The sequence below is a fragment of the Chelonia mydas genome, chromosome 1 (genome assembly GCF_015237465.2).
Source record: "Chelonia mydas isolate rCheMyd1 chromosome 1, rCheMyd1.pri.v2, whole genome shotgun sequence".
In the NCBI taxonomy this organism is placed as follows: Eukaryota; Metazoa; Chordata; order Testudines; family Cheloniidae; genus Chelonia; species Chelonia mydas.
Window position 1 is genome coordinate 174,541,266 of NC_057849.1, and position 20,495 is coordinate 174,561,760.

General features: G+C 38.9%; 1 protein-coding gene across 28 annotated transcripts in view; it reads left to right on the plus strand.

Annotated features, from left to right (window-relative positions):
* ROBO2 (roundabout guidance receptor 2) overlaps nucleotides 1-20,495 on the plus strand; it is a 1,527,115-nt gene that overhangs the window by 915,974 nt on the left and 590,646 nt on the right. The gene's annotated exons all lie outside the window — the stretch shown is intronic.

The following is a 20,495-nucleotide window of genomic DNA, read 5'->3' on the forward strand; positions in this document are numbered from 1 at the left end:
TGGAGGTAACACTGTGTTTCAGCTTCTGTTATTTTGCCTGGTCCTCTTTCTCAACTTTTAGGCAGAGAATCGACTGATTTAAAACGGGGTAACTGTTCTTTGGATTCAAGTGAGGTGAATTAGAAAATTGCAGCTATGAGCTCCTAAATGATCTGCTTGTATCTGTTGCAGGCAGGGGAATGTATTAAAGGGTGTGAAATCTGACTTGTAAGATGTGGTGTTGGGGGGAAACTATAAAAAGTAGGTTTCAGAGTAGCATCCGTGTTAGTCTGTATCCGCAAAAAGAAAAGGAGTACTTGTGGCACCTTAGAGACTAATGTGTAAGTGGGTTGTGTTACTAGAGAAAAGTACAGTATGGAAGCCAGGCTTTTTACAGGGGGAAAAACCTCTGATGTGAGTGTTCAAAGATTCAAAGGATTCTGTCCAGGTGCTGTAAGTGTCTCAAATACTCTTGCTTAGGTTCCCCCCCCCCCCGCCCCTTTTGATCAGTTTCTGTATATTTACCAATTATCCCAGGATTTTTTTGTGTGATTAAACTCAGCAGCATTTTGGAGAGGGTTTCTTTTGGGATTGTGTTACAGTGTTTGTTGTGGTGGACAAGTGAAGGAAGCTGAGGGGTAAAAAAGATTAAATCAGCATTATATGGCAAGCAGACTGTAATTTAATAGTCCAGAGACTTTGGTAAAAGGATAGGATTGAAGCATTTAAAAAAGCATGGTTTGCTGCTGTGCTGAACGGTGCAGAAATACATAGTATGTTACAGTATTTGTTTGCACATAATTGGAGAACATATGCATGTATTAGAAGTCTTATGTGTGTGGCATGTAGTTGTACCAAATGTTTGGCTATCTGCCTATTTTGGATCATTTAGATATTAACTTTAAACAAGCTTTTGGACACTAGATTAATTCACTGTCTGGGACACTGGCCATTTTTGCCTGTCCGTGGGAGCAAACTTTGTTTCAGGAAGCTGCTGCTTAAAAACATTTAATATATCAGAATCAAAGTGAGGCCTCTCTATGAACGTGCAGTGATATCATCTTACCTACTGTAGAAATTGTTTGCCGTCATGGGCAACTTGAATATCTCTGCCCAACAGCACAGCAGTAGGCAAAACACACAAATGCAAAGCTAAGAGCAGGATACATGAAAGTATTACTTCACATGAGTTGTATAATGTGCCTTGCAATTGACTCTTCAGTTTGGCCTGTTGATAAGAAAATAAGTTTCTGCGTATGGTATGTTCATCCTAATCAGTATGCAACATCTCACAATAAAAGGATTTTGATAAAACACTTACCTCTAGCATCATTTGTTACAGGTATGGGATTTTTTCCTATGAAACCAATCACAATTCACAAATCTAAGGCAACCAATGCAGAGTGTGAGTGTGTATGTGTGTGTGTGTATGTAATATAAAAACTGTAAACATCATACTACTGACATGTAAATATTAGTATGTGTTTAAAAATTGTATGTATCTAGAAGGAATATAATTAAAGTGCTCAGTGGAAGTGACAGAGGGAACCAGAGGAGCTTGGTGTTACAGAATGTAATTAACGTACCAGGCTGTTTGGAGGTATATGAAACAAATGCAATTAACTAGCTTGCTGGAACTACAGAAGCAAGACATAATTTATTCTGTTTTTGTCATGGGGAACACAACTAGAACCTTTGTTCTGATTTAGCATTATAGGAAAAGGGAGCGGGCAGGTGAAGCGGATAACTAAGTCAGCACTGGACTACAAATAATGAGAGGATATTGCCAAAAATAGATGTCTCTCTCTCCTTTCATTGGAAGATACTGCCAAGGTAGCATCAGCATTGACTACATTAACAGGGTTTTAAAAATACAGTTGTGTAATAGCAGCACATCATGACAAACTGCAGATAAGCTCTTACTGTCAAAATGGCTAACAAGTGACTTTGAAGAAACACTGACATTCAACCTTGGCATTTTGTCACTTTTGCCCCCACAGATGCATAGCTCTGATGGTAGCACCCTAGGGTAACATGGTGCCAACAGTTGATTTGAAAAAAAATATTACAAATAAAATTAAAGACCATTATAATGAACCACACCCACATTTGGGAATAATTGAATTGTTGCTTAGAAAAAATCCTCAAACGTTGAGAGAAATAAAACAAAACTTAAGTCAGCACCCACTCAGTTGCTGTATCCCTGTGGTGTTTTTTTTTCTTCTTCCTCCTTAAAGGCTCACTCTTAACATACTTTCTTGGCCTGAATTTCAAGTGGAGAGAAACCTCCAGTAGGGGTTGAGAGAGATTGGCTATTCTTTCCCTTGCTGTGACATTAGTTTTGTTCAGTGACTTACAAGTAGCACTACACAGTTTTATGATGGTGGTGCAGATTTACGTGGTACATTTTCTTTATGCTTTTGTTGGACCAGAAAATTGCAGTCCTCCAGGAGTATGACAGAAAATCTGTGCCTTTTTTTTTTTATTGTTCTTACGATTTTCCTGCAGCTCTGCTCATATCTTTTTGCAGTCTGCTCAGGGAATAACTATAATCCCCCCTTTTTCCCATTGGTGATCAATGTTGGGTCCAATTCTGAAAAAAAATGAAATTTCTCTTTTAACACAGTGCACACCCAAAAATAAACCAGTTGAAGTCAGGGTTAAAACTGCTGATTCCATGTAATTTTCTTTCATTGGTTTTTCTTTCAAGCTTTACTAATGATTTGCAAAAAAGCTGCAAAGACTAACAGGAAAGTTCATAAACATTGTAGTTTGTGAATAGCTATAATTACACATGGATATTAAGCCGTGCCCAGTATTCTTATTGGGCCAAATTGAGCCTTGGTTCAACTCATTGCCTCAGTGGAAGTTGTAACTTTTTATACCAAGACTCAGTTTAATCCATTGTCCCGCTGCAAACTGCAAATGCAACATTTCCATCTGATTGATGGTGTTAAATAAACACATGTACAAATAACGCTTTACGAAGTACAATTTTATGTTCCCCTAAAATTCTGGAGGTAAATTTTTGAGGTATTTATTTTCATAATGAAAAATATCTACAATGGAGGTTCAAGCCTTCTGCCTCCTCTTTGCATAACTCCCCTTTTTCAACAGTAGGGTTAACATCTGTGGCCTCATCCAGATCACAGCTGCCCATCAGAGGACACAGATTACATATAAAGCTAGAATATATTCTTCCAATGGGTATTTGTGCTGACAGGGTCTTGATCTTTCATGTGGTTTTTGCTGTTGATGGATAACCTTTGATTCTGTGGAATGTATGCATTTTAATGCATTAAGAGTAAAGTGCTGTTTAGATATATAGTTTGCCTCTTTCCTTTACTCTGGACTTTCCTTCCTTAGGCCCTGATTCAGCAAAGCACTTATGTATATGCTTGAGCCCCATTGATTCAAATTCCTATTGAAGTTATGGGGACTTAAGCATGTGCTTAAAGTTAATCAAATGTTTAAGGGTTTAGCTGACTAGAGATGAGCTTATGTGCTTGGATGCTTTGCTAAACTGGGAACTTAATATTTGCTTTCTCTACTTTCCGTACAGTAATTAGATATTACAGCAGCATACGTTCCTGTGCAAAGATAGGAAATGAGAAAATTATCATGTTGCAGTAGCATTTCCAAGAATGAGTGTGTGTGTAAAAGGCAACGTCTTTACATAGTGCATCTGTTTCTTTCCTTTTTAGGTAAATTCATCTTGGTGCACAATAAAAGGATATGATACAAGCAGTTATTGTTTTAAATCTCTATCCTACCTCTTCTGCAACAGCTCAGTGGATTGCATGTGCCATTAGATCAATCCTTCCAGAAGTAGCCTTTGGTGTAGGGAGCAGGCAGTGTTGCTTCTGGAAGTGTCATTTTAGCAATACAACAGATTAATGGATTAATGGGCTGTAACCAAACAAGTTGGCAGGCTTCAAAAATCTATTTAAAAAGTGAGAGAGGCATGGAGGGAAATTCAGGGGAGAAGAGAAAGTGCAGGCTTGTTTGTATGCCTTCTGAACAGGCCATCCAGCAAGTGCACTTCTAGGACTCAGCATTCAGGATGGCAAAGAATTGATACGAAGGGTCACAGCATGGCTCAGAACGTGCTTTGTCCGCTGCTGAAATCTTTAGTTTAAATTACTAAATGTAGCTTGATGCATTTTATCAATTTATTACCCTGGAGTTACTATACAAATGTTGATCTCTGCTAAATACATTGTTAACAGGTTCAGGATCTCTGCTAAATACATTGTTAACAGGTTCAGCACTTTCTATTTTATCCAACCTAACACTGTCAGGTTTTTTCTGTGATCTCAACTGGCCTGGTTGCTCTTTCTTTGGCTACCATCTGGTTCCCCACCTTCCATCCCAGTCCCCCCCAGTTCCATCCCAACATTGCCATAGTTGCCCCATTGCTTAGAAATCATATTGATGTTACTTCTCTCTTGCCAGCAGGCTAGCTTACTAGTGCTTGTTTCTTCATTTCTATGGGAATCTCTCCATTTTGTGTTGCAGAAGAAAGGAAGTATTCACACTTGCCAAATAAATAAATGCTTTATTTGCTCAAGCAGAAATGTTATTCCTTGTATGTGAGTGAGTGTTGGCAAAAATACAGAACATTTGTTCTTGTGGAAAGCACTGTACAAAATCCTGTAGGTATTGCTTGTAGTCTCTGGGTGAAATCCCAAGCCCATGGAATTCCGTGGGAATTTTGGGTGTGCACAGAATGCAGAAATCTGACCTTAAATCTGATCTCAGAGATAACATTGGGGAAGGAGGAAGGTCCTTAAAGAGGCCCAGTTCTGTAAACTTTTACCCATGTAAAGTGATTTGTTTGACTTGAATAGCACTATGTACATGAATTCGGATGTGCAAAGTGAGGCCTTATTTTGTCATCTTTGGTCTCAGTCCCATCTTCTGTTACTTAGCATACACCATGGATATCTGCTCTTGTCCAAAAACAAGAGCAAACTGTAAATTTCTGTCCTTCCCTCCAGTCCTTTCCTCAACAAACTAACTATTCCCCTTTTGTTGTTTATACTTATCATTAATGTATAAATTAAACAAACAAGTTCTGTTCATTTAGGACCTGATTCCTGATGAGAATTTTGCATTGACTTGGAGCAGGACCTTGGAAAGGAGGTGGTATATTGAATCACTGTAAATAAAGCACTGGTTTTAGTTCAGAATGTGATATTTGTCAATGTGATTTACCTGTTACTATGTCTCCGTAGCCCTGGCAGACGTATTATCAGGTATGTGTTCCCTTTTCATTGGGCTCTCAGAATAGATTAAATTTAGGGTCCCCAAGTTAATAGAATTATGACCTGTAAGACTTGAAACAAGAATGTGAACATGCACTGCAAACATTGTAACTAATTCTCTTTTCTCCCCTCTACATTAGCAACTATTCAGAAAAAGGTCTTTATTTCATTTTTAATTTATGGTCCACAGACTTAGTTTGTTGAATTATTTTTCACTGGCCTACTGGAGGCAAAGAGTCCAGGCTGAGATTTAAAAGGTTATACAGAGTACTTTAGGACAACAGGGTCTTTATGATGTTGTAGATTTGACGCCAGCTTGATTAAAGCCAAGGCATTCAAAGTCAAGGTTTGATACTCTGACCATAATTCACACCATTGAGAGAAAACACAAGGCAGAAATGACAGGTGTTTTGCCTTGAATTCCTCTTTTGAAGCGGACTTTATTCCATATGCTATTCAGGACTAGATAGGGGCTTTTGCAGCCACCATTGAGCTAGGTGTGCCTGCTCTGGTGGGAGCTACTGGGGGCACAATGTGTTTTTTGGGAAGCGTGCTGAGGAGCTGCAATGACTGCACCCTTTTAACAAGTGCAGCATGAGCTCCACATAGTGGTAGTTGTAGCCTCCGAACATTAGCAGTCTTGGAAATAGGGTAGCCATGATCCAACCACACCCTTTTTACAGGTGTGGAGCACCTCAGGCTTCACCAACTTTCTTTCTCCCTTGTACTTAGGCTGCATAGGCACTCAAGTTCTTGATGCCTGCCATGGGAGAGAGAGATTAAAGTAGGGGAGGGCTTTTTTATGGATTCTCTGCTCCACGCCCTGTGCTGTGCTGTCATGCAGCCAGTCACAGCCTGGATTTTAATTCTGTAAAAAGAATTCCTCATACAAAATAAGTGTGTGAACAATAACACAAAAATATGCACCAAGCACACATACATAATAAGCTGACAGTGCCTGTGTGGAGCCATTATGCTTTAGCAGGAAAGTCCTTATTTAGAATCCATGGACCGTTGTGATATGACTATGGTAATTTAAAAATGTTCTGGCAAAAATTACTAAACTTCTGCATCTGTGTTCGATTTTAATCCTTTAATAAACCAGCTGTTTGTTTATTTGGCTAAATGGTTTCTTTGTAAACTTATTTAATAATAGCTGTTATCTACAGCTCTTCACAAGGTAGCGGTTTTGCTTCACCAGGTATTGCGTTAACATTCTTTTTGGCTTTGCTCCTGGGTGGATTTGCAAACATCCTCCCCCAAGCGAAGGTTGATGTTCAGTTCAAACAAAGCCCAAATCTTATAATGGTTATCTAGTTGAAGCCACAGAATTGTGTCAAAACCATGCATTTTCCATAGTTACCACAACGTTACCATAGTTGCACAGGAAACCATAAATTGGCCTAGGTTTGCTGATAACTGAAGTTCATGAACATTGGCAGACCTTTGGGTGAATGCAGTGTGAGTTTTGACACAAAGCCTAAAACCAAGGGAGATTGTATGCTTTGAGTTTTCACTATGTATGTTGTGCGCAGCTCTCTTGGACTCGTGGAAATGCTACCGCAACTTTAATTGCACACTAAAACTGCTTGTTCCTCAACATTTACAGGGGCACTTTGTATTATTACTCACCATTCTGAGTTTAGTTTGGAGCAAACTTTATGATGTGTGACACTCATAGTATCTCCCGCTCTGTTAATGAGACTTCATTGTACCTCTTCAGTTCCAACAGACTTCTGCTAGGTAACAATAATAACAACACCCAGCTCTTATATAGAACTTTTCAGCAGTAGATCTCAAACTGCTATACAAAGAATGTTGGTATCACTATCCCCATTTTACAGTTGGGGAAACTGAGGCAAAGATAGCTGAAGTGACTTGCCCAAGGTCAAGAGAAGGCCAGTGGCAGAGCCGGGATTTAAGCCCAGATCTTCTGAGTCCTAGTCCAGTGCTCTATACTCTAGCCATTGATCTGGCAAAGCATTCTTCCTACTCAGTCACAGGGTCATTGTCAACATTCCCTATCTTCATTTTCTCAGATGGGTTTAAATGGAGCAACAGTTTTCTTGGCCTGAGATATGGGAAATACACTGTTAGCCTGAAGTGCCAAGATTCAAAGTACAATCTCTTTTCCTACAGAATGAAGCAACTACCTAGATGATTAAGCCACTATTTCCGATGTGGTACACAGTCTTTGAGTATGTATTTGTGCATTGCCTATGCAACTGCAGTGCAGTGTGCCAACACGAGTAGGCTTTATCAGTAATGTGTTTGTCATAAATGTACATCAGGCAAATAATGCAAAGAATAAATGGCCAGCAGCAAGTTGTAAAGCACCGTAAGCTCTGTAGTTCACTTCTGTTAATCACTAGCCATTGATTTCAGGAGAAACTGAGTGGAAAAAATGTAACCTTTTTAAAACCAAAATGTCAGGTAACTTATGTCAGCCAGCATCTTTCTCCTGCAAAGTGGACTAGAGGAACCCTTCATTTGGGAGTATCAGAGGTACCTTTTTACTGCTGTGAAAATGTCAAGAGTTAAGTAGTAGTTATGAGAAGTATTTTAATGGTACATCAGACTTGTAATCATGGATCTAAAAGCTATAATTCCATATAGTTTTTCAAGGTGCTTACGCTTCCGTGGCCAGTATTGCTTCTTCATTGGCCAAAGGGAAAGAGGAGTTTTAACCTATAGCACTGTATGTTAGATCTGTAGCGGTGCAGAAGGTGTGGATGCCTGTTTTCATGGCATACATGGATTTATAATGGCTTCAGCCTGAGATTTATTGTTTTGGAAAGCGGGAGGGGGAGATCCTAAACTGCACACTCTGTAGACACTATGGACCAAATTCTCTGCTGGTATACCTCCATTCAGATAAATGTTCTGGTTCATTTTTGCAAGTATATGGTTATATGATACAAATGAATTTCAGTGCTTTAACTTGCCTTTTGACAACTGGGACAGTCATCAAGTAGGGAACATTCTTTAAAGACACAAATCTTGGAGAAAGAGAACTTATAGGTTATCACTGGACTTTCACCTCAAACTATTGCATTTGTAACATTTCCACACTGGAGTTTAAGAAATTTCAAGCCAGTCAATATGATGTGTCCACTCATGCGAATGTCTGAACTACAAATTTGTTCTGCACTTTTCTTCTACTTGAACTCATTTCATCTTTGTAAGCAGCACAATGTGGCATGCACCTAATAAGACCAGACAGTTTATTTTTTAAAATTCAGCTCCACATAGGATAAAATCCAAGCTTTTGGAATATGGGGATTTTTTAAAAAAACAGCATACAATCCTATGAGCTTTAAAACTGTGCCTTTGAAAATGTGCTTTATGTATGTATGTGCATGGCTGTGTGAAAGAAAACATCTCCAGAAACACAAGGGAATATGTGCAGTTATAGGCAAAAAAACTGTAAACATAATAATGGGGATTGCTGGAGCACTGAATTAAAAGAAAATGAAATACCTGACAAGTAGATAAATAGATATTTAGTTAATATGGATTGTTAAGATTCACATGAAACAGAATTGTTTAGTGTTTACTGAATCCTTTTTGACAATCGATCAATTTAGGATCAAATGGAATAGAACATGTGTCTGGCTTTGTATGACCCCGAATTCTTCTCTTCCCCCTTTGAGCAGACAACATGCCTTTTCCCCTAAGTGATATTGGTTGCTAGGAGAAGTTCAGTGGTCTGGCTGCCTCTTACCCAGCAGTAAAACCAAAGGGTGTATTGAGGTAGAGTAAGGAGCAAAGCACGGTATTGGTCATGAATCATGAGTTGTCTCTAATATGTCCACTTTGTTCCCACTTTTTCTTCAAAAACTTTTGTTTTTACCAATACTGTTCTTTTCAACCATCTTCTATAAGCCTTTCAGAGAGCGGGAAAATTGTGCTGCTGAGAGACCACTCAGAGAAACAAAAAACGGGGTTGAGAGTTATTCATGGGGCCACATTAGTGACAATGCACAACTCAATGAATAGCTTCAGTCAGCTGCCTTTAAAGTTGAGTGATTAATACCTTCTGTTTTTGCTGGGGCTAAAAGGCACTCAGAAAGGTCTTCCTACTGGTTCTGCCAGTTTTCAGCCGAGATTCTGACCACGTTCTATGGAACTGTTTGCAAAGAATTTTCTCAAACCGTAATGTATATAGCTCTCCTGAGGCATGTTTTAAGGTTTCAAACAGTGGCATATCCAATTTAGTTAACACTAACAGGACAAAATTATTAACAACATGCTACAGTACAACCCTATTTATGTAAAGCCCTTTAATTCAAAACTCTTATTTATCAGTCTCAATCCTATACCCTGGTGTAAATCACTTAACCAGTACCTCCCCCAAATGATCTGAAACATAAGTTAGCCAAACATTTTTGGATTCCCCTAAAATCTCGTGCATAAAGATGATTCATTTCATTGTATGGCTAGACAGTGAGATGCCTATGAATGAGAAAAAACTGATTTAATAGTCATAATTCAGGACATTCCCACTTTAAATAGTCTGCTTCATTTGCATAATTAAAGTCTCATTACAGTTATCCCACGATTTTTGTGAAGTTCCCTAAGAAAAAGCTATGAAGATGGAGTCTTAGGTTTCTCATGTGCTGTCCTATGAAGATGAGACCACGTGACTACAAACAATTGGGATTTGTACTGCAGAACTGATGAGTGACTGGGATCAGAACAGCCCTATGCATAATTTTTTACAGGAAAACTAGTAATTCAAGTGCAGAACCATATTGTGGCCAAGGATCTTATTACTAATTTGGAATGTCTTGGCTATTCATTCTCCTGACTTGCAGATCATAAAGAAATGTAAGGCCAGTTTCGGAGGTGACATAAGTGGTGGTGTAAATGGAAAGAGTAGTGTAACTCCTACCAATTTGTCCACGGTTGAGCAGAATGGGTACAATTTATCCTTATTTCTGGGGGTACCAGATTACCTGTAGGTACCAGATTCAGTCCTGGCATAATTCTATGGGATTTGTGCCTGTTCAGGTCAAGATTGAATATGTCCTTTGGGAGAGCTATAGATAATCTCTGGTGTAACTCTATTGAAGTCAATGGCATTACACCTAGGATGACTTTGGCCTATGAAGTCTCTCAAAAATTTGTACCTTTAATATGTTTGGGGGCAAATGTTTATAGCTATAGGAACTTGAATTTAATATTGATATTTCCAAGGCTGATGAATTAGTATTGATGTCAATACATTGTAGGTATTGCTTGTAGTCTCTGGGTGAAACCCCAAGCCCATGGAAGTCCGTGGGAATTTATCATTGATTTCAGCGGAATCAGGATTTCAGCCTGTGAGTGCACAATGTTTCTTCTGTGTGGGAAGGTAACGTTGAAAATCGAGTATGATGTTTTTTAATTACACAGAGTTTAAGAGATTGACTTAAAATTAAGTGTACAGCTGTAATCACAAGACTATTAAGTAAAAGAAGATTCACCTGGACTGTGTCCATTTAAATAAAGACAGTTGGCAATTAGCTCAAATAGCAATGTAGTTAAAGCTATATCCAACAGTAGGCAGCATAGCCATCAACCTGTGAACAGATCAGTGCTGTGCCTATAACAGCATGAAGACTAAATTATTCTCTTTAAAATAAAGGCTGCCTGTCTTCTTACAAAGAACACTTTCAGCATTATGCCTGCGCTGACAAGTAGGACTTCCAGTATTAGGGAAATGTTCAACTGTATGTAAGCGAATACGCATGAATAAAATGTGGAAGCAGAAAGGATGGAAGAAAGCACTGTGCCTTGAAGTAAGGGTTTGCAGGATTGGGTACCTATATACTTATGCTGCCACTTAGGCCATACATGGCACCTTCTGTCCAAGGGTCTCCTAGTGCTTCACAGCCTTTAAGGGCTATATCAGGTTGTTTTCATGCTTCCAAGAATAGTGGATGGTGCATAGTTATTGTCCTGAGGGGAGCCCTCGAAGACGTGCCTGAGAGAGACACAATGCCTTCTGGGCCTCCCTGTGGAGCAGGATGGAGGAATAATTTGCAATAGTGCTATATAGATACATCACACTCCACCTCTTATGTGCAGCTACTCCATTGGTTGGTACACGAGAGGGAAGGGTGTGGAGCCATGAGTCAGTCTGTTCTCATACCTCACTCAGTTGCTCCCAGGGGGGCGCACTAGGTGTGTAGCCCCTGTGCTTCCCTAAACACCTAGAACTGTGATCTAAGTAGGCCATATGTGGCTCTGCAGGCAGGTGAGGAAATTATTATTCCTTACTATTCTCTTGTGTGGCCACCTAAGAACTAGAGATGATCTAGCCCTAAGAAATTAATTACCGACACATTCCTGTCAGGTGGATTCTGTAATATTATTGTTACCCCATTTTACAATTAGGGAAACTGAGGTGCAGAAAGGTACTATGCATTTCTTATTAACTCTTATATAAAACTACACACGAGGCTTACTTCACTTGCCACTAAAATGCAGCCACCTCTGGGGTAGAGAACAGCAAATGTTCAGGCATGCTCAGAAAACCGATGTACTCGTTCAGAATAGGCTATGTAGAATACCATATCTATATATGATTGCAAGGGCAATCTTGGTAAATAAAATGTAGTTCCCAGAGTTGGAATTTTGCTGAGACAGGGATCTCAGGGCCCCTATGTTTTTTTTAATGTCATTCTATGTTTAATTGCAAGTGGTCCAGACCTTGGTTTAACATTTCAAAGAAACAGCACTCTGGTCTTGAGTGTGTGTGGTGAAGCTGGGAGGTTGATTTTAGTATTGATACAGTGGGAAGATTGCTGCCTATTGAATCATTAATACCACATCCTGCAGCGTCTTGGGTGTTCCTCCATGGTCTTCTATCCAAGTATGACTGTCTCTGTCTCCTTAGATTGTAAAAAGAAAAGGAGTACTTGTGGCACCTTAGAGACTAACCAATTTATTTGAGCATAAGCTTTCGTGAGCTGTACTAAATTGGTTAGTCTCTAAGGTGCTATATGTACTCATTTTCTTTTTGCGAATACAGACTAACACAGCTGTTACTCTGAAACCTGTCCTTAGATTGTGAGATCTTATAGGATCATAATGGTATGTTTATGTGAGTGTCTTCCAGGCCTGGAAAGAACATTTAAAAGTTGAGTTGGCTTAGTTAGGGATTTTTTAGAGTTAGCTTTGGAAGCTCTTTGAAAGCAAGTTAGAGCTCAGTAGCGACACAAGAAGTGAAAATACTGGAATGCTAAAACAAAACTGTTCTACCTGTATGTTGACTACATGAGGATACAACTTAATCTCCTTTATACAAGCATCTCTTAGAGTGCAGTGAGCCACTGGCCAGAGATTTGATCTTTGGCCTTTAGGTACTAAAAGCCACATACAAGTCTAAAGTAAGAAGAGGGTTAAAAAATCTAGGATCATTGATAGCTTACTTTAAGAACTATAATGTGTGCACTGATAACACCCATTAAAAGAGGGTTAATATGAATGTTGAGGTTTGTGTTTTGCAGTGAGTGTGTGCCTTTTATATAGGGTTACCATACATCCGTATTTTCCCGGACATGTCCGGCTTTTTAGTTCTTAAATCGCCATCCAGGAGGAATTTTTAAATATCTAAAAATGTCCAGGATTTTGCCATTATTATTTTTTCCCAAAGAAGAGTTGATCATTCGAGAAAGAAAGTGAATGTTGATCACTTGAGAGAGTGCTCGCCTTTTCCCCCTAGCTCCGAGCGCTTGCGCTGCGAAACAGCTGTTTCGTGTGGCTGGGAGGGAGGGGGAGGAGGGGGGGAATGTGGCACACTCAGGGGAGGAGGCAGAAGGCCGGAGATTTGGGGAAGAAGTCCAAGGGGGCGGAGTTGGGGTGGGGACTTTGGGGAAGGGGCTGGAATGGGGGCGGCGAAGGAGAGGGGAAGAGGTGGAGTTGGGGCGGGGCCAGGGCAGGGGGCATGAGCAAATCCGCCGCCGCCCCCCCCCCCCCCCGGTGGAGTGTCCTCTTTGTAGAATGTTCAGATATGGTGACCCTATTTTATAGTATAACTTGATAGGAATTTGTTGGACTTCCATGATAATATGATTTAACTAGATTTTTTTAAAACTAGAGATACAAATCAGCCTGCAACTTTGGTACATATGGCCCCAACGGTTGCCCTGGAAAACTGCAAAAATACTGTATGTTTCTTTTTCTTTTTCCTCCTTTAAGATGCAAACAAACCCATCACTCACAACCCTTAAAGTAATCCACATGGTATTTAGAGGTTAGAAAATGTTAAGCGCAAAAAAATAAAAACCCAACCTTGTTAAAATATTTGTGAGCCGTGTTTAAAGGCTGGGAACAGTAGCTGAGTTGTCAGTGCAAATGACTAAACAATATTATCTTGCCTTCAAGGAAGAGATTATAGAAAGTGTTTTATAAGCATTTTCCAAATACATTAGGGTATAATTCAAGGAGTTATCTTTTTGTGGGAAAAGCTAGAGCTGAGGAAGTTATAAAATGTTGGAATAGCAGTTTCAGTAAGCAAAGATCAGCCTGAACAAGCTTTAAAGGGCAAAAATCACTGAGTTGAAAAATAAATAACTATCCCTCAGACATATCATTACTTTATTCTCCTCCCTTCCAAAGATGTTCAAATGCAGCTATGGTTTTAATAACATTCTCATTAAAAGTTGGACTGGCTCCATCATTTATCTTTTCCAGGGAAAGAAGGAATTTTGCTTTGTTAGGATCTGGTAGGCTTCAACCACTGATAGGGAAAATAGTGAGGATTAGATAAAAAGAACTGAATGCTTAACTCTGAGTATGTGTACACTTCTGCTTCCCAGTGTGAGTAGACAGGCTTGTCCTATCTCTGCGCAAGCTAGCATGCTAAAACTAGTAGTATAGCTGGAGGTAGGACAGGCGGTGGCTTGGGCTAGCCACCAAAGATATACCCCTTGGTTTGGGCAGGTTTGAACTCAGGTGTCTAGCTTGAGCTGCTGCCCACACTGTCCTGCTATTTTTTAGTGTGCTAGCTGGAGCAGAGCTAGTGTGTCTGTCCCTGTGCTGGGAAGTGTGCTCACAGCTGCAGTATAGACATACCCATGTCTGTGTATGGCTCAGGAACAATTCCTCTTTAATCCTTCCCAGTAATCTAATTTGCCATTATTCTGCAGCCAGTATCATAGGGTTTGTCCAAATCTACTTTGTTTAGACCATATGAAAAGGATTAAAATGAACAGATTAGATGTGAACAGATAAGTCATTTATTTGAGCTAGCCAAATATTTAACCTCAACAATACTTGGAATCAGTAAAAATGTTACCATAAAGGAAAAAACACCAACATCCTGTTAGTTATCTGCTGGTTAAAAGTATGACTTACTTTACCATGTTGACAATATTCCTGATTGTATCATGTTCAGCTTCATAAGAAGAATTTCCTGTCTACCTCTGTAGATCTCACAGAGTTACAGGAAAAGTGAACAGAGCATGCCAGACGGCAGGAATCATAGAACTGGAAGGGATCTCAAGAAGTCATCTACTCCAGTCCCCTACACTCATGGCAGGACTAAGTATTATCTAGATCATCCCTGACAGGTGTTTGACTAATCTGCTCTTAAAAATCTCCAATGATGGAGATTCCACAACCTCCCTTGGCAATTGATTCGAGTGTTTAACCATCCTGACAGTTAGGAGGTTTTTCCTAATGTCCAGCCTAAACCTTCCTTGCTGCAATTAAGCCCACTGCTTCTTGTCCTATCCTCCGAGGTTAAGAAGAACAATTTTCCTCCTTCCTCCTTCTAACAACCTTTTATGTGTTTGAAAACTGTCGTCATGTCCCCTCTCAGTCTTCTCTTTTTCAGACTACACAAACCCAATTTTTTCAATCTTCCCTCATAGGTCATATTTTCTAGACTTTTAATCATTTTTGTTGTTCTTCTCTGGACTTTTTCCAATTTGTCCACGTCCTTCCTGAAATGTGGCACCCAGAATTGGACACAATACTCCAGTTGAAGCCTAATCAGCGTGGAGTAGAGCAGAAGAATTACTTTGTGTGTCTTGCTTACAACACTCCTACTAATACATCTCAGAATGATGGCTTGAAACTTTTAGACTTCTAACTCTCCATGTAAGTAAAGGAGATTCAGCAAGTAAAGGTTGTTTTTTTTTCCTTTCTCTTTTCAGGAACCAAGACTTTATGGCCTAAAATATACCTTTGCAATTACAGGTAGTAGTTCAAAATCACAAATACGGGTAAAGAAAAAAGCAATCTCAAACCAATTATAAATTTTAGGTACTTCTGGAAAACCAAGTATAAAGCTGATTACTTGCATCATAACTCACTCTGCCCTGCAACGTTGGTTGAAAAATCTCTGGACTCCATATATTACTGTTCTTAACAATTAACAAATACAAATGCTTTGTCATTGCCCAAGCACAAGACTCTCCTGAAAGATTTTTGAAACTTCTATTTAATTTTTCACTTCTGGACTGCTCAAACTTACAACTGCTAAGATATCATTAATATCTGAGAATTACCCTAAGGATAAAACTTTAGTTTATAATGCCGTCATAAGCCTAGAGAGAGATGATAAAAAACAGTTTTTCTGAAACAAATGAACATTGAAAACACCTATCTTGTCTCTGACACACAAAAAAGATTATCTTGTGTAATTACGAACTGAAAGAGGTACATTTTCAAATTAGAACTACAACTGGAATCATGACCATGTAGATATGACTGCCGTCTATATATTGATGTATAGCAAACATAAAATGTAAAATTAAAAGAGAATTAAGGGAGGAAGTGGATTCAAGTTATGTCTCAACAGCTGGGTTTAAAATTAATCTTAGGTCACAAATAAAAAGTAGGGGATTGATCCTTCAGTCTGGATGAACTACACTGAGCACAGGACGCACTGTTTGTTTCCAGTTATTGGGCTGAAAGGGGTGACTTGGTCTCTGGTACAAGTTGGAGTATTAGGAGAGCTTCTCTAACTTGCACTGGTTTGTAATGGCTCCCAAGTGCTTGTTACGTTGCCCAGGGATTGTCAGAGTGAGCTATGCCCACTCCTACTGCTCTGCACTGTGGAGGGGTTTGGAGAGAGTAACCTAGAATGCACTGTGTCAGCTCTACCTCATTTGAGGATTATGCCAGACGTAGAATCTTCAACTTCTACTTTAAAGCAGGTTTATACTACCTTTGTGCCACCAGAGTGTGGGCCAGGCTCTGGCCCTTGTTTTCTAGTCTAGTATATTTATTATTTGCATATATGGCAAGATCACTATAGGATTTCACAAAGTTCTCAATTTTTCAATGAAAAAGGCTGAAGGCTTGAATGCATAGCATGTTATGGGCCAGGATGGCTGTAAATTGACAGAACTGTGCGGCAAACTTTGCCCTGTGCCTCCTAATGGACATAGTGCCGCTTGGGGTGTGGGTTACATTTGCACAAAGCCAGGTGTGAAGTGGCACTAGTATTTTTGTGCTTTGGTGGGCCTTAAAGTGACTTAGTTTTAAATCAGTTAGCCTCAAGCTTATTTTTGATCATTTAATCTAAAATGAATCTTACTTTTTTCTTTTATTCAGGAATCCTTATCCCTAAATGTGGGACAATGCAACTTTGGTTGGGGTATTTCAAAAATGCCCTCAAATTCAGTAAGCATCCGAACTGCTTTTTTAAATCTGGTGTCACTGGTTATTATTAGACTATTTGTAAACAGAAGTGGATGCCTAAATTGGGGAATTTCAATCAATTGTCATCATGCAAACATACTATGGATTAGGTAGCCTTGTTTCACCAGTTGCCCATCTTTATTAAATGTTATTTAGAATGTTTGGCAAATTTAACCATTGCTATAAGAGCACTAATAAATTTTTTTATACATATGGACTTATTTTATACATGTGGGCCTATTGTATTACATGGAAATCTATAATTCAAGTGATAAGAAAAAAGAAGCTGTCTGTATAAAACAAGTTTTTCACATGTAAATCTGGATGGTTTATATTTATTGCAAATAACACATATGGGTAGATTATTGAATAAAGTGATGGCCTTTCACCTTTGAGGCCACAGTTCAAATTAAGCCTTAGGTCCTAAGTAAATTGAGATGAATGGTTTTAGTTTTGTCCCTAGTGTAAAGTAGTTTATATTACAAAATCACCATACATCTGTTTTTCCAAACTTGGCATTCTCATAGGACTGAGTTGGCATTGAAAATGAACTATTTTTTACTGCTTAGAAAGATGGTCTCTCCAGGTCAGGGTTAAAGTCATTGTCAGGTCTATGAAGAAAATCCAATACTGTCTGTATTTCAAATGTTGTTGAAGGCGCTTAAAGCAAGTGATAGGTAGTCTTCTTAATTCAACATTTTTATAACAAAAAATAAATAAAAATGAATCTGACCCCAGGGTCCTACATAATGCCTCATAAACTACAAATAGTTCAAATTTTCACAGACATTAAAGAGAGAAACAAAGTAATTTATCATGGCTTAGTGACAGTTACCTTAGCACTTCATGATGGTCTTCAGACCTTTATGAGAAGACAAAGACATGGAGAGAAATGTAGAATAGTACAGTTTATATTAATATTTATGATAGAGGTATATAAAATAATGAGTGGTGTGGAGAAAGTGAATAAGGAAAAGTTATTTACTTATTTCCATAATATAAGAACTAGGGGCCACCAAATGAAATTAATGGGTAGCAGGTTTAAAACAAATAAAAGGAAGTTCTTCTTCACTCAGTGCACAGTCAACCTGTGGAACTCCTTGTCTGAGGAGGTTGTGAAGGCTAGGACTATAACAGGGTTTAAAAGAGAACTAGATAAATTCCTGGAGGTTAAGTCCATTAATGGCTATTAGCCAGGATGGGTAAGGAATTGTGTCTCTAGCCTCTGTTTGTCAGAGGGTGGAGATGGATGGCAGGAAAGAGATCACTTGATCATTACCTGTTAGGTTCACTCCCTCTGGGGCACCTGGCATTGGCCACTGTTGGTAGATAGGATACTGGGCTGGACAGACCTTTCGTCTGAGCCAGTATGGCCATTCTTATGTTTTTAAGTGTGAGATTAAGCTGGAATATGGGGCATCATGTAACTGTGCTGTCTGAGGAGGAGCCCTAGAAATCTCAGGAGGAGCCCTATTCCTTCCCTGCTCTTCTCTTGCTCCCAGAGGAAAGTAATCTGTGTCACATCTCCATCGGGTGGAGATTTCTTCTGCTATCAGACTTGTTCCTGCTGGCTGATGGGTTGAGGGCATTGAGCCATGGCTCAACGCATTCCTTGTCAACTTCCTGGGGACAAGCACACATACTTACTTCCCTACTTTTCCCCATCCTTCAGTTTGACCCAAGGCTGTGCATGGAGTGGATAGGAGTCTTTCCAGTATAGCTGCATTATGACCAGGCGCAACCTTCTTTATTTGTATTATAGTAGTACCCAGAGCACTCGATCCGATTGTGCCCCAATTGTACTAAGTGCTGTTTAACTACAAATCAAAGATGGCTCCTGCCCCAAAGAGTTGTTATCCTAAAAAGACAAGGATCAGAGAGAGGCTGAGGACACAGAACACAACAAACAGGAAAACCGTCAGGGATTATAATACACACATCTTTTTAGTTCTCTTTTTTAGTCTCCCCAACAGAAGCAGTTTACAAAGACCAGGTTAAGAAGGAAACTATCTAAATACAATTGGATTTTATGTATATTATGTTTGAGATAATCAGGAAAAAAAATCTTCTAAAAAAATTCCAAAGACAATGAAAATTTGTGAGTTTCCATCAAAATTGCTTGTGTTTTTGTTGAAGGCAGGTTGCCCAATCAGACCTCCCCACCACTCCCCAATAAAAAAAAGAATAATTGTTTTTTGTTTGGGGGTTTCTGTTTTTGATGAAAACATATTATTTTGATGAAAACTGTTTTTCATGTTTTTGTGAAAATGTCTATTTTTGGTTGAAAAGTCATTTTCATTGAAAAATGTTTTCATGGAAAACTTTAAATCAGTACTACATAACATATGTTTGCTACATGTATATAAATGATAAGGTAAACATAAGTAACTACAAAGAGATGAGAGAGAGACTGTTTTACCTGCATACAGTGTTCATGTTTACATAGGACAAAATCCTTTTATGTTGTGTTGTCTTATGCTTAGAAAATCGAAGGAACCTGTCTGTACTTCTAATGATAGTGAGGCAGCAAAACAAGCAATTCAGCATGTTTAGCTTAAATCTGAGTAAATTAAATATTTACCGTAGGCACTGGGTCAAATGCCATTGTGTATCTGACAACGTTCAACTTGAGTTTGGGAATTCAGTTTAAAAGAAACATCACATGTGATAATGAACTGGCTTCCTATATGATTCACATGAAGTAAACTGTCTAGTTTTCTAATTTCTAGCACTGGTGACTTGATATGATTTTGTGGTTACTATTTATAGGTGAGCAGATTTCATAAAATATATATCTTGTACAGGCTGTTACTGTATCATCTGCAGAACATATTGGCAGGAATGGGAGCTGTTGTAAGCCCTAAGTAGCTAAAAGGGATTAACTTTACACAGAGGATTTGCTAATGAAGACATCACATTGAAACATTAAAAAAGAAAAGAAAAGGAGCATTGGTTGTTGCTCAGAAAATCATTTTGCACATTTGTCCTAATAATTTTTATTTTATTTTATGTCACTTGATTTATAATTTTAGTTGACGTACTTCCGATATTTTTATCTCATGCTATAGTTGTTGATTGGCTGCTTTCCAGCACCTGGCAGTCAAAAACCTATGCTCACTGGGCAGATAGACATGAGAGGCAAACTACATAATGGCAATCTCTTGCATTGTTGTTTTACCAATGGATTTTATTTAATGAGGGTTAGATTCTGCCACCTTTCCTCTTCAGATAGGCCCTTTGAAAGTGCTGGTCGAGGGAGCTGAATTATTAACTGGGCTTTGCAAAAGCTAAATAAATTCAGATGGCCATAGACTTGGGAAATTAGAAATGGAAGAACTGTGTTAGTGTAGTTGTGAAGCAAATAAAAATACTCATTCTTAAATGTTTTACTCACTTTGGGCCATGCTTTTTTCTGTCTCCACGTTTCTTTCTAGGTGTTTATAAGACACCAATTACCCTATCATCTGGGTGTCAAACAGTTTCTGAAATGTTAGAAAACTAAGCCAAACCCACGTAAAAGGACCTTGCTCCATACTGAAATGTTATGGGGCTAAGGTACATATTACCCAACCCCAACCAACCTCTTTCAGTGAAGCTGGGATGGCGGGA